This window comes from Vulpes vulpes, chromosome 2, assembly GCF_048418805.1.
Source record: "Vulpes vulpes isolate BD-2025 chromosome 2, VulVul3, whole genome shotgun sequence".
NCBI classification, from domain to species: Eukaryota; Metazoa; Chordata; class Mammalia; order Carnivora; family Canidae; genus Vulpes; species Vulpes vulpes.
In genome coordinates this window covers 21,596,790-21,607,967 of record NC_132781.1, presented here as the reverse complement: position 1 = coordinate 21,607,967, position 11,178 = coordinate 21,596,790, and positions in this window count along the sequence as shown.

Genomic DNA, 11,178 nt, shown 5'->3' with positions numbered 1-11,178 from the left:
CCAGGGATCCCTGATGGTCTTTATTAAATGTGTATGACCACTCTTGATGTATTCATGCAAGGGTTATTGTCCCCATTTTACAGATAAAGAATCAAAGGCTCATGGAGGTGACTGACTTAAAGCTGATTTGCATGTGCAATGTAATTCAGCACATGAATTTGTAGGTGTCACTGCCTTGGTCTACTGTTTCCACTGCTTGGATTCTCACTGCCTGACTGCCCACACCTGCTCCCTTGGCTTCCAGACATAGTTCAAGGGCTATCTCTTTCCACGATCATTTGCTGAATTTTCCTGTACAAGCTGGGTGCCCTTTCTATGAAGAAACCACCTGTTCTGGATCCTTGGACCCTCTGGAGGGGCAGACAGTTTAGTATCCTCACCCCACTGTGGAAGCTGGGAGGCCCCAAGTGGGCCCAGCTACCTTCTGTTCTTGACTCCACCCCCATTCTTTCACTCATCATGTAACTCATAATTCTGTATCTGTCACACTTCTCTGGGACTGCAGGCATCTTGAAAACCAGGATTATGTCTTCCATCTATCAAGTGCCAGAGTCTGGCTTCTAATAGGCATTTCGTAAATGTGTGTTAACTCAGTAATGAACTTTCTAGAATTAGGATTTTAACTCTGGTCCTCTGATAGCATCACCTCCTGCCCCTTTTGGGATTGTGAGTTGTAAAACCAGGTAGTAGGCCTGGTTCCAGGTGCGAACTAGCCAGCCATAAAGGCAACCTCATTCCTAATTACAAATAAAATTACCTAAAGCACATCAGCTCTGCTTGTCCATCCTGGCATCAAAACCATGCAAAAGTCCTTTGGGATTTCTTCATCTCACTGTGGGCAGGATGGAATGATTTAGTCAAGACTAAAGGAAACTTTGGGGGTGCTTAGAGGGGGTGTTTAAAGTGTTCTATGGTCACTTACACCTTTGAACATGAGAAAGACAAAAAAGGGAGACAAGATAAAAAGAGGGCAAATGAGGGAAGCATAGAGACTTGTTTGAATGTGTGGTGGCAAGCAGTGCTCTGCTAGACATCGATGGTGTCTGATCATTTGTTTTGACTCAAGGTTAGGGTCAGCTCTGTGTTCACATGGACTCAGACTCACAAATGACAACATCCATCCGTAGGTTGTGCAAGGGCCAGTCTGTGCCCTGTCTCCTGAAACTCCCTCTCAATGACTGGCGATGGGAATGATCATTTCCCTGTGCTTTGCAGGCATGTCTGAAGTGGCAGTGACCTATTAGCCCTGTGAATTTGGCCCATGCGTCATTTTATATCAGTGTGTGGGAGTTTGGATTTATAGGAGTTAACCTCGAGCAAAATACTTCTTGTATTATAGCAGCACCATGGCAGGGAAAAATTGGTGGTGCCATCTGAGAAGACGGAAGAGAAGTCACTTCTTCTAGAACTATTATGCAAAGATTTTCCTCGTAGCTCCCAATCTGTAGAGCTCCATTGGATTATAAAAGAAATGGTGGGTTTTTGTTTCTTTTTGTTGGTTGGTTGGTAAAATTATCCATGCTTATTATAAAAAAAATACTCAAATAATACATGAAAGTATAAGAAAAAAGATTCTATCTCACAGACAACCATTGGTAAATCGGTGAACATTGTTTCAGACACTCTCTACCTGTATATATTGGTAGACATATGGATGACTAGAATAGTTTTAGAAAAATGAGCTCATACAGTTTATTCTAGTTTAGAAGAATTGATTTTTAAAAATTTGGTTGATAAATAAGAAGCTGAAATGACTTCACTTTAGTTACATGTTTTGTATAGGACTTTTCAACTTTAATCACATTCTTTTAATTTTATACTTTTTAAGGAGAAAAAACATGACCTGTACATTTGTGGAATCACAGAGCTGGAAAGAAGGGCAACAACACGTCATTTGTTGCAGCTTTCTGCTTCTAGGTAGGTCAACTACAAATTGTTGAGCTTATTTTTAAGCTTTTTTTTTTTTTTTTTTTTTAAAGAACTCAAGGGATAAAGGTTCAATTGCCTTCTTAATAGATACCCAACATTTACTCATCTTTTTGGTCAATGAGCATTTCACCTATGATCTGATTTCATGATTTTTTTTTGTATCTTTATGGAGTTCAAATTGTTTCTAAATTATTCTTCTTTGCATGACTTTACAGCTAGAAGTTTCATAATTTTCACATTTGGTTCATCTTTCTGATAAATTGAGATGTAGTCGCTACAGGGGATGAGTATTTTGCAGGAGACCTTGCACAATGAGTGAATAAAGGGGTTTGCATGTGGGTGTATCAGGGATCAGAAGAGAGCCCTGGTGGCCATTGACTGTCATTTACTGGGCATACAGTGTTGTATGCCTTTTAAAGACAATCATGCCTTTTAAAGACAATCATTCCATCACTGAGACATTCCCTAGGCACTCTTTTCTTTAGAGTGAGAAAAGAACGGCCAGAGCAATCCCCAAATAGATTTTTACTCTGCATGATATTTCAGAACAGACGAGTAATAGATCTTCAGGCAAAATTACTATGATTTGGATTTGGGGAGCTACATTAAAAGATTAGACATTTATAGAAGTAAAACACAGCACCTGCCATGCAGCCAGGTCAGACATTCTGTAGGTACCTAAGTTTATCAAACTGTGGCCAAATAAAAACATTTTTTCATATTTTGATTTTTCTAGGAAAAGGGGGCCTACAGATAGAAGATTTAAATGAAATATTCAATATAGTATTCTAGACTAGAAGGGGAAGGCAAGTCAACCTAAAGTTGCTTCCAAATAATATGTATATATATTGAATGACATACAAGGAAAAATAATGAAAACATGCGCAGACAAAAGGAATTGCAAGATCATAGAAGGAAATTTTCTCAAATGGTAGGTGATGAGACAATTGTGTTGGAAATTCTTCTTTATCTGATTTTGAAAAACAAGAAAGAATTAGATGAGGATGCAGATGTAGACAGAGCCTTGTAAGTGAACTCAAAGAGCATTTGGGGCCTTATGGGCAAGCAGAGTTAGGAAATTTAAAGAGAAGATAGCAGAATAAAGAAAGAGAAAGCAGATTTCAATTCAATAAAATCTGGCCATAAGTATTTATTACGGTCTCATTCCATATTAACATACTTCTGAGCAATTTGGAACATATAAGAAGCAAAAGACATGTTTGCTGAATTTACTGTAAGTCAAGCAACTGCCTGGTTATCCCAGCACTTAATAGTAAGGAAGCTGAAAGGCCAGGCTCTGGCCTGCTCACCTTTAAGTGTTCAATACTATTTTCACTTTATAGAGAGCTGTGGTGGGCCCTCCATAAATAGTTTGTTAACCTTGGTTTGGGAAGTTCCACTACTGCTCTATAGATTGCATGGAATAGATTACACGAGATACAGATGAGAAGAAAAAGGAAGATGATGGTGGCTGAGTGTAGTTAAAAAAAAACTCCAGTGGAGTGGATACTTGAGGGACTCTCATGGTTGAGAGGGAGCAAGAGGTCCCAGGTAATGGAATCAGAAAGAATGGGTGGAGGGGCATCTGGGTGGCTCAGTGGTTGAGCATCTGCCTTTGGCTCAGGTTATGATCCCAAGGTACTGGGATCGAGTTCCATATCGGGCTCCCTACAGGGAGCCTGCTTCTTCCTCTGCCTATGTCTCTGCCTCTCTCTTTGTGTCTCTCACGAATAAATAAATAAAATCTCAAAAAAAGATTGGCTGGAAAGGAAAGACAAATTCCCTAGAAGTTCCCAAATTCTAGATTTTGCTGATCACATCCCCACGGTGCTTTTTTAACACATTCCCTTGACCCCTGTGTTTCTTGTAAGGTAGTAGTTTGATCTGTAGGCTTTATTAGATTCATGTGTGACATTTTTGGCAAGAATGCTTTCTGGGAAGTGTTGTGTTTTTCTTATTCATGCTATAAAAAATGCCTTATGTTTGCCTTGCTTGACCGTCAGTGCTTAGACTCTTGTAGCTTCTGTATCCCAGAGGAACATTTCCCAGGTGAAAAAACAAGACAGTGCCTTATTCTAAACTGAGGTTTTTTACTTGGAATTCAATAGATAGACTTAGGAAGGTAATAACATCTCTGAAAGTGTGTGCAAGATTGTCTCTGCATATTCATATGTTCACTCTTCTGAGAGGAAGCCAAGCTTTTGTCAGCTTGTTGAAGGAGCATATAAATTGAAAAAAATTACAATCCAAAGATGTAAAACTTTTAAAGGTGGCCTTTCTCTCATTGGCCTTTAGTTAGCAGTAAGAGGTGTAAGATTTTCATGTTCTGTAGGAATGCAACACTGGACTTCAAAATGAACCATGTTTGTCACCTGTCTCATACCCATCACTTTATAGACAGGGAAATAAAGAAGGGAAGTACTTTGATCAAGGGCCCTTGGACAGTTAATAGCAGAGCTAGGACTAACAGAAGGATTCCATGACATTGTTGTACACCTCCTTATCCTCTCTATTTTATTACTATTTTTTAAAACCATAAAGCTGATGTTTCAGATTCACCAAAATTTTTGTACTTGCAGGATGTCAATTCGTGCATTTTGTTCATTTATAAATAGCCAGCTGTGTTTAAAATGTTTCTATTCCTTTTTTTCCTCCCACCCTTACTTAAACTATGCATTTTGTCTCTGATTCTATTGCTACTTAAACTCCATAATCACACATAATTAGGGTTAAAATAATCTAATTTAAATAACTTCATTATTTATTTATTGAGAGTTTCCTTTAGAGGTGCTTGGGACTAGACTGATAAGGCACAGTTCCTGTCTTCAAGCAGCCTTCAGTCTATGGTTTCGTTTTGTTTTGTGTTTTGTAGTCACTACTTTGCAAGTGATCCAACCTATTATGTGAGGGTCTTTGCTGGGGGTGCTTAGGAGCAGTTACTGATCTTACCCATTTGTACCTTGAGTTCAGAGCTGCCAGATCTCAGGGAGACATGACAGTTTAGCATTTTCACCAACAGAAAAGTCACATTTTCCTGGTTGTTGGGATCTTTTCACTTGGTAGCAATGAAGTCATCCTCATTTGAGTGACACTTTTGTCATTCACTCTGTCATTGTGGAGCTTGAGGAGAATGGATTGGCCTATCCCATGATACTGGGAATTTAGTCTTATTCATTACTATCACTTTCAAAAAAGGAGGCTCATCCCCTCCCTTTTCCTAGTTTCCTTATCCACTTGCCACCGAACCTTTCTGAGAAGGTAAGAGATATTCTAGCCAGATAGCTTCTTTGAAAGGAGTGCCAGGACAATCTGGGTTAAGCCTGGCTTTAGAAAGATCCCTGTGTCCTTTTGCACTACCTTTGGCATGCCACCAGGTCTGTGGAGGTGATTTTGTTCATTTGAGGCTGCAGAAGACAAACAGATGGTGGGTGGGGAGTGCTAGCGCAAGACTGAAATGATTTCATTTTTTCTTCCTTTTCATCGTCTTAATCTGATGAACACGATAGGTAATCAAATAAATCCCTTATACAAAGGTTGTTGTCATTGATAATCCTTGAATTAACCTGCACATTAGCTTCAGTGCTCATAGGGCGTTACTTTCTTGTGCCATTTAAGGAGACATTTGAAATATCTGTGGTGTTGGTTTGCTGAGACATCCTGTCATGCAGTTTGCTGAAGTCTGTCCTGGTAGCTTTTACCTCTAGTCCAGTGTGGTTCATGTTGTGGCAGGGTCAGTGTATGGAGGACTGTGGGAAGGCCTTTGCACTCCAGGGTTCTTTCCCACTTGAGAGTTGTTGGTGCCTGAAATCCAACCATTTATTTGTTTGGTTCACCAAAATAATGCTTCCTATTAAAAAAAAAAACCTTAATGTATTGTTCTCCTTTTTATTCATTCATCCATTCCTTCAACAAATATTTATTGAATACTTTAAGTGATTGGAGCGGAGACAGCGAGGAGGGAGAAGCTGGATGCACGCAAGTGCTGGGATATTCCATGCTTTCCCAGCTCTGAGTATTTTGATCTTAAACGTAAGAGTTTTCTACGGAAAGGTTTTAAGTGGGAGAGTGCCATGCCATGGACCACATTTGTATTCTGAAAAGGTAACCCTGGCTGTCTTGTGGAAAATGCATGAGAGCAAGTGTAAATGTGTGTGGGTCAGCTGGGAGGCTACTGCACCTACTCAGAAGAGAGATGATGGTGGTTTACTCATTATTTTTTTGTAGGAGAATGATTTGGTGAAATATGCAAGGATATTTGAGGAGTAGCACGTTAGTTTTCTACCATGAAAAAGAAGATGTCATAAAATTAGACTTATTACTGACTCTTACGGTATCCACAGTATGTAGCTGTGTTGACCTTTTCTACAGACTTATATCGTAAGCACAGTGTTGAGTATGCTATTTTAGACTATACATGTTTGATACATGTCCTAATCAGTCTGCTTTTAGGCAGGAAGTAGGCTAATCAGATAGTTGGCTAAAGTATTCTTTTGTTCAAGGCTCTTAACCTGTTTTATGAATAATTAACTGCTATGATGGAGTTTACTCTCTGTTACAGATAAAATAATTTACATAGTAAAAAGATTTTAGATTTGCCTGAAGTTGTCCAGTGTCAATGGCACAGGAGCCTTGGAGCCCATCCCTTACTTGACCACTGGCTTCAAATTTCATCCATGTATTTACCATGACTTCATATGTGTTTACAGTATCTTTGCAGATTTATTTCTTGGTTGCTCCTTTTAATATTTGTGAGTGATATTCTCCTTACCTATTTCCTTATTACTATTCATGGCTTGGCTTTTGGTTTGGGAAAATTGGATTTATTCTTTCTCCATTCTCTCCTTTCTTTTGGTTCAGAATTATTGCTTTTTCTACCCTTCTAGCTTCAAAGAATTTCCTGCCCCTTTAAAAAATCACCCTGATGCTGCTGTACTTTTTCCATATCTTTGTTACAGTGTGGATTAGCGGAAGGGACTTTGGCCTGGGGGTTAAAGACCCTGCTCTGCTATTAACACACTGGGCAATCTTAACCTCTTGGTTTCAATTTTCTTATCATTGAAATGAGACTAACAGTCTTCCCTGTAATTAATAGGGCTGTTGTTGGGAGTGAATGAGTTAACGTACATATGTGAGCTCTATAATCTGTATGTAGTGTATGTACACGAACTATGTAATCTGCATGCTATGTGTAGAGACAAATTATGTAGTCGTCTATGTACAGTGTACATACATGAGCTGTGTAATTGGCATATAATGTATTCATATGAACTTTGTAATTCATAAGCTTCAGTGCACAGTTGAGAGAGGAGGATAGTGACGATTGTTATACACTCCTTGTCTGCCCTGTAGCCACGATCCCACAGGTCTTGAGAAAGAGGAGACCGATGAAGTAGTCAGGAGATCACAAGGGCTTGATAAAAAAGCCTCGCCTTACAAGCATACTTCTGTCCCCAAATGAACCCGGAAATAAACATTAATTGCAAGAGTTTACATTTTATAGATGCAGTCCATGTGAAGGTTAGTGTACATTTATGCTGATGAATGTTCTAGTGACCAGCCTCAAGTTCAGATTTTTGACCCTGCCATCTGCTGCCCAACTCTACAGGTTTCAATTTCCTCAAATGTGAACTGAGCTTAATACTCACTTTGATGGATAGGGGTTATTGTAGGAATTAAATTAGATAATTGATGCACTGCACATAAAAGTGCTCAGTGATGCTTATTAAAACACATGTGTGTGTTTCTGTGTTAGAATGGTTGTCTATTCTGGTCAGACAAAATAAGCCCACATCACTCTGTTTTCTGGCTTCAGATACAGTATGCTGGGAAATTATATATTTTTTAAAGAATGCTCTAAACTTATACATTATTTCAGTATCCTTGGTATCTTTTAAATTCTCACTTTTCAATTAATTATATCTCAATTTCTTTGGTATATTTCATTCTTACTCCTACTATATTGTCTGTTTAAAATTATTTATACTTTAGGATGGACACTTTATATTTTCCACTCTGACAAAATTACCAGAGAATTCTGTATGTTATGTTGTGTTATAATAACTGGGGTTTAAGGTAGCATGAAGCACAGTGAACCAGTCTTACTGTTCCTCCCTAGGATGGCTTGAATGCATCCTGTTTCTTTTGAGCAAGTGAAAGCCATTCCCAAACACCTTTTATTAGATCTTACTCCCATTCTTTCTTTCCATCTCTGTCTCCCTCATTTCTCCCATGGACCATGACTCTTTTCTCTCTCCTTTGTTCTCTCCACTCTCTCCCAGAGTGAGAGGAGAGGTCAGGGGAGAGTGGCCAGATTGGCTGGAGGGGCAGGAACATTCCAGCTAGTTGTCCTTTTTCCTTAATACTGAAACCATAAAAGTCAATTAGTGAATAAATTATTGCAAAATGTATGTTGATTAAAAAAAAAGAAGAGGCAGTTTTGCATGATGGTTAAAAGTGCAGGATCTGAAGTCACACAGTCCTGGGTTTGAATACTGGCTCTGACACTAACTCTCCATGAGACTCTGGTAAGTTATGAATGTCTCTTGCCTGAGGCTCCTCAGAGATGAGTGGGTGTGTAGGAAATGCACATCAGAACACTGAACACTTTGTTTGGTACATTGGAAGTGCTCAGTAAATGTTAATTGCTGTTATTGTTGCTATAAAAAGGTGACCCCCAGAAGGTTATGGAGTGTGTTTACATCTTCAAACTATTAGTTAAGGTATAAGCCTAAGTATATACTATCTTTACATCACCTGTGTTCCCTGAGGCTTGAAGTACAATATGAAAACGTGATTGGTTGGTAGATTTAAACACACATGACTTTGTTACTGTATGCATCAAGCTCCAGTTTGGGTCTTGGTGTTTTATGGAGATAATACATGAAATCTCTCTCTCTCTCTCTCTCTCTCTCTCTCTTATTTTTCTTTTGGTTTAGTTGTAGGAGAGTGTAACAGGCAGAATCACGCCCTCCCCTCACCATGTCTGTCCCCTAATATCTGGAACCCTGTGAATATGTTGTGGCACATGGCAATGGGGGAGTTAATGGTCCAGAGTTAAGGTTGCTAATAAGCTGGCCTTAAATTGAGGAGATTATCTTGAATGATTCAGGTGGGGCTGTGTCTTTAGAAGTGGAAGAGGGAGGGGACACCTGGGCAGCTCAGTGGTTGAGCGTCTGCCTTCGGCTAATGTTGTGATCCCGGGGAATCAAGTCCTACACTGGACTCCACACAGGGAGCCTCCTTCTCCCTCTGCCTATGTCTCTGCCTCTCTCTCTGTGTCTCTCATGAATAAATAAATAAAATCTTGAAAAAAAATAAAGAAGTGGAAGAGAGAGGTAGAAGAGAGTCCCCATCAGGGAACGAATGTGGTAAAGGCAGATTTGGAGTGATGAGGTTGCTGGCTTCAAAGGTAGAAGGGAACCTAAGCCAAAGAATGTGGGAGGCTGGAATGGGCAAGGAAACAGGTTCTCCTCTGGGACCTCCAGGAAGGAACATAGGTCAGCCAATAACTTGTTTTAGCTCAGTGGGACCTTTGGCAGACTTCTGAAATAATATAATAAATTTGTGTTGTTCTGAGCCACTCTGTGCTATTTGTTACAGTGGCAATGGCAGATTAATACAGTACACGCGGGTGTGTGTGTGTGTGTGTGTGTGTGTGTGAGAGAGAGAGAGAGAGAGATACAAATAGGAACTCTAGTGATGGATTTTTGCTAAAGATAAAATTAAGGTGAATAGAATATTTTCCATGTCATTTATAAAACATGTATTTTCACATATATCATGGATTTTTAGTTGTTAGCATAATAGCAAAGATGGTTGTAGTAACTATTTCATAAACTCTAAACTATCCAAATTACAGGCAGATTTTTAAATTTGCAATTTAGAATATATTATATATCTTACAAAATTAAATAATTTAAACCATATTTACTTAAACAGTTCATAAATGATTTTTATTGAAAGGTATACAATTACAAAAAACCAGGGCTTTTTTTGAAGATCCAGGGCATATGTGGGTACCATCATTAGGGTGGATGTGAATATTTGTTTTTTAATTATAACCCAAGGGTATCTCCCCTGTCATCTCATCTCCTACCTCTGGCCACAGCTCCTGAACACCTCTGTGGACCTTCCTTTCAGAGCTACCTGAACCACAGGTTTGTTTATCACTAATTGCTGTTTACTGCATAGGCTTCATATCATTAATATGAAGAGGTGGTGCTATAACTGGGGTGCTGAACATGATGCCTGCAGTCCACTGCCCCCAAACATTCTGTTCTGTTTGGGTGAGTTGTAAATGACCTTGTCTTATCTCCCTCTGTGGCCATAAGAGAATATCTGTTTTCACTCTTCTTTTGTCATATTTTGTCTGCATCTCCCAGTATCTCCCCTGAATTTGCCAAACATGATACCTTCCACTTTTATCATCTAAACCTAGTACATTTCATTCCACTTCTGATTGCTACCCTCCAATAATTTGTAGCCTATAGTAAAAGGGATTCTGGTGTGTGTGTGTGGGACGACAGTGGGCATTTGACATCCTATCCTATCACCCTCTTCCTATATCCTGTTAATCTTAAGGTCACAACCAGAAAGTCCCCTGCAGCTTCAGCAGCCCATGATATTTATTTATTTATTTATTTATTTATTTATTTATTTATTTAAGTTCAATTTGGCAACATATAGCATAACACCCAGTGCTCATCCCATCAAGTGCCCCCCTCAGTGCCCGCCACCCAGTCACCCCCACCCCCGCCCACCTCCCCTTCCACCACCCCTTGTTAGTTTCCCAGAGTTAGGATTCTCTCATGTTCTGTCTCCCTTTCTGATATTTCCCACTCATTTTTTTCTCCTTTCCCCTTTATTCCCTTCCACTTATTTATATTTCCCAAATGAATGAGAACATATAATGTTTGTCCTTCTCCGATTGACTTATTTCACTCAGCATAATACCCTCCAGTTCCATCCACATTGAAGCAAATGGTGGGTATTTGTCGTTTCTAATGGCTGAGGAATATTCCATTGTATACATAGACCACATCTTCTTTATCCATTCATCTTTCGATGGACACCGAGGCTCCTTCCACAGTTTGGCTATAGTGGACATTGCTGCTATAAACATTGGGGTGCGGGTGTCCCGACGTTTCACTGCATCTGTATCTTTGGGGTAAATCCCCAGCAGTGCAATTGCTGGGTCATAGGGCAGATCTATTTTTAACTCTTTGAGGAACCTCCACACATTTTTCCAGA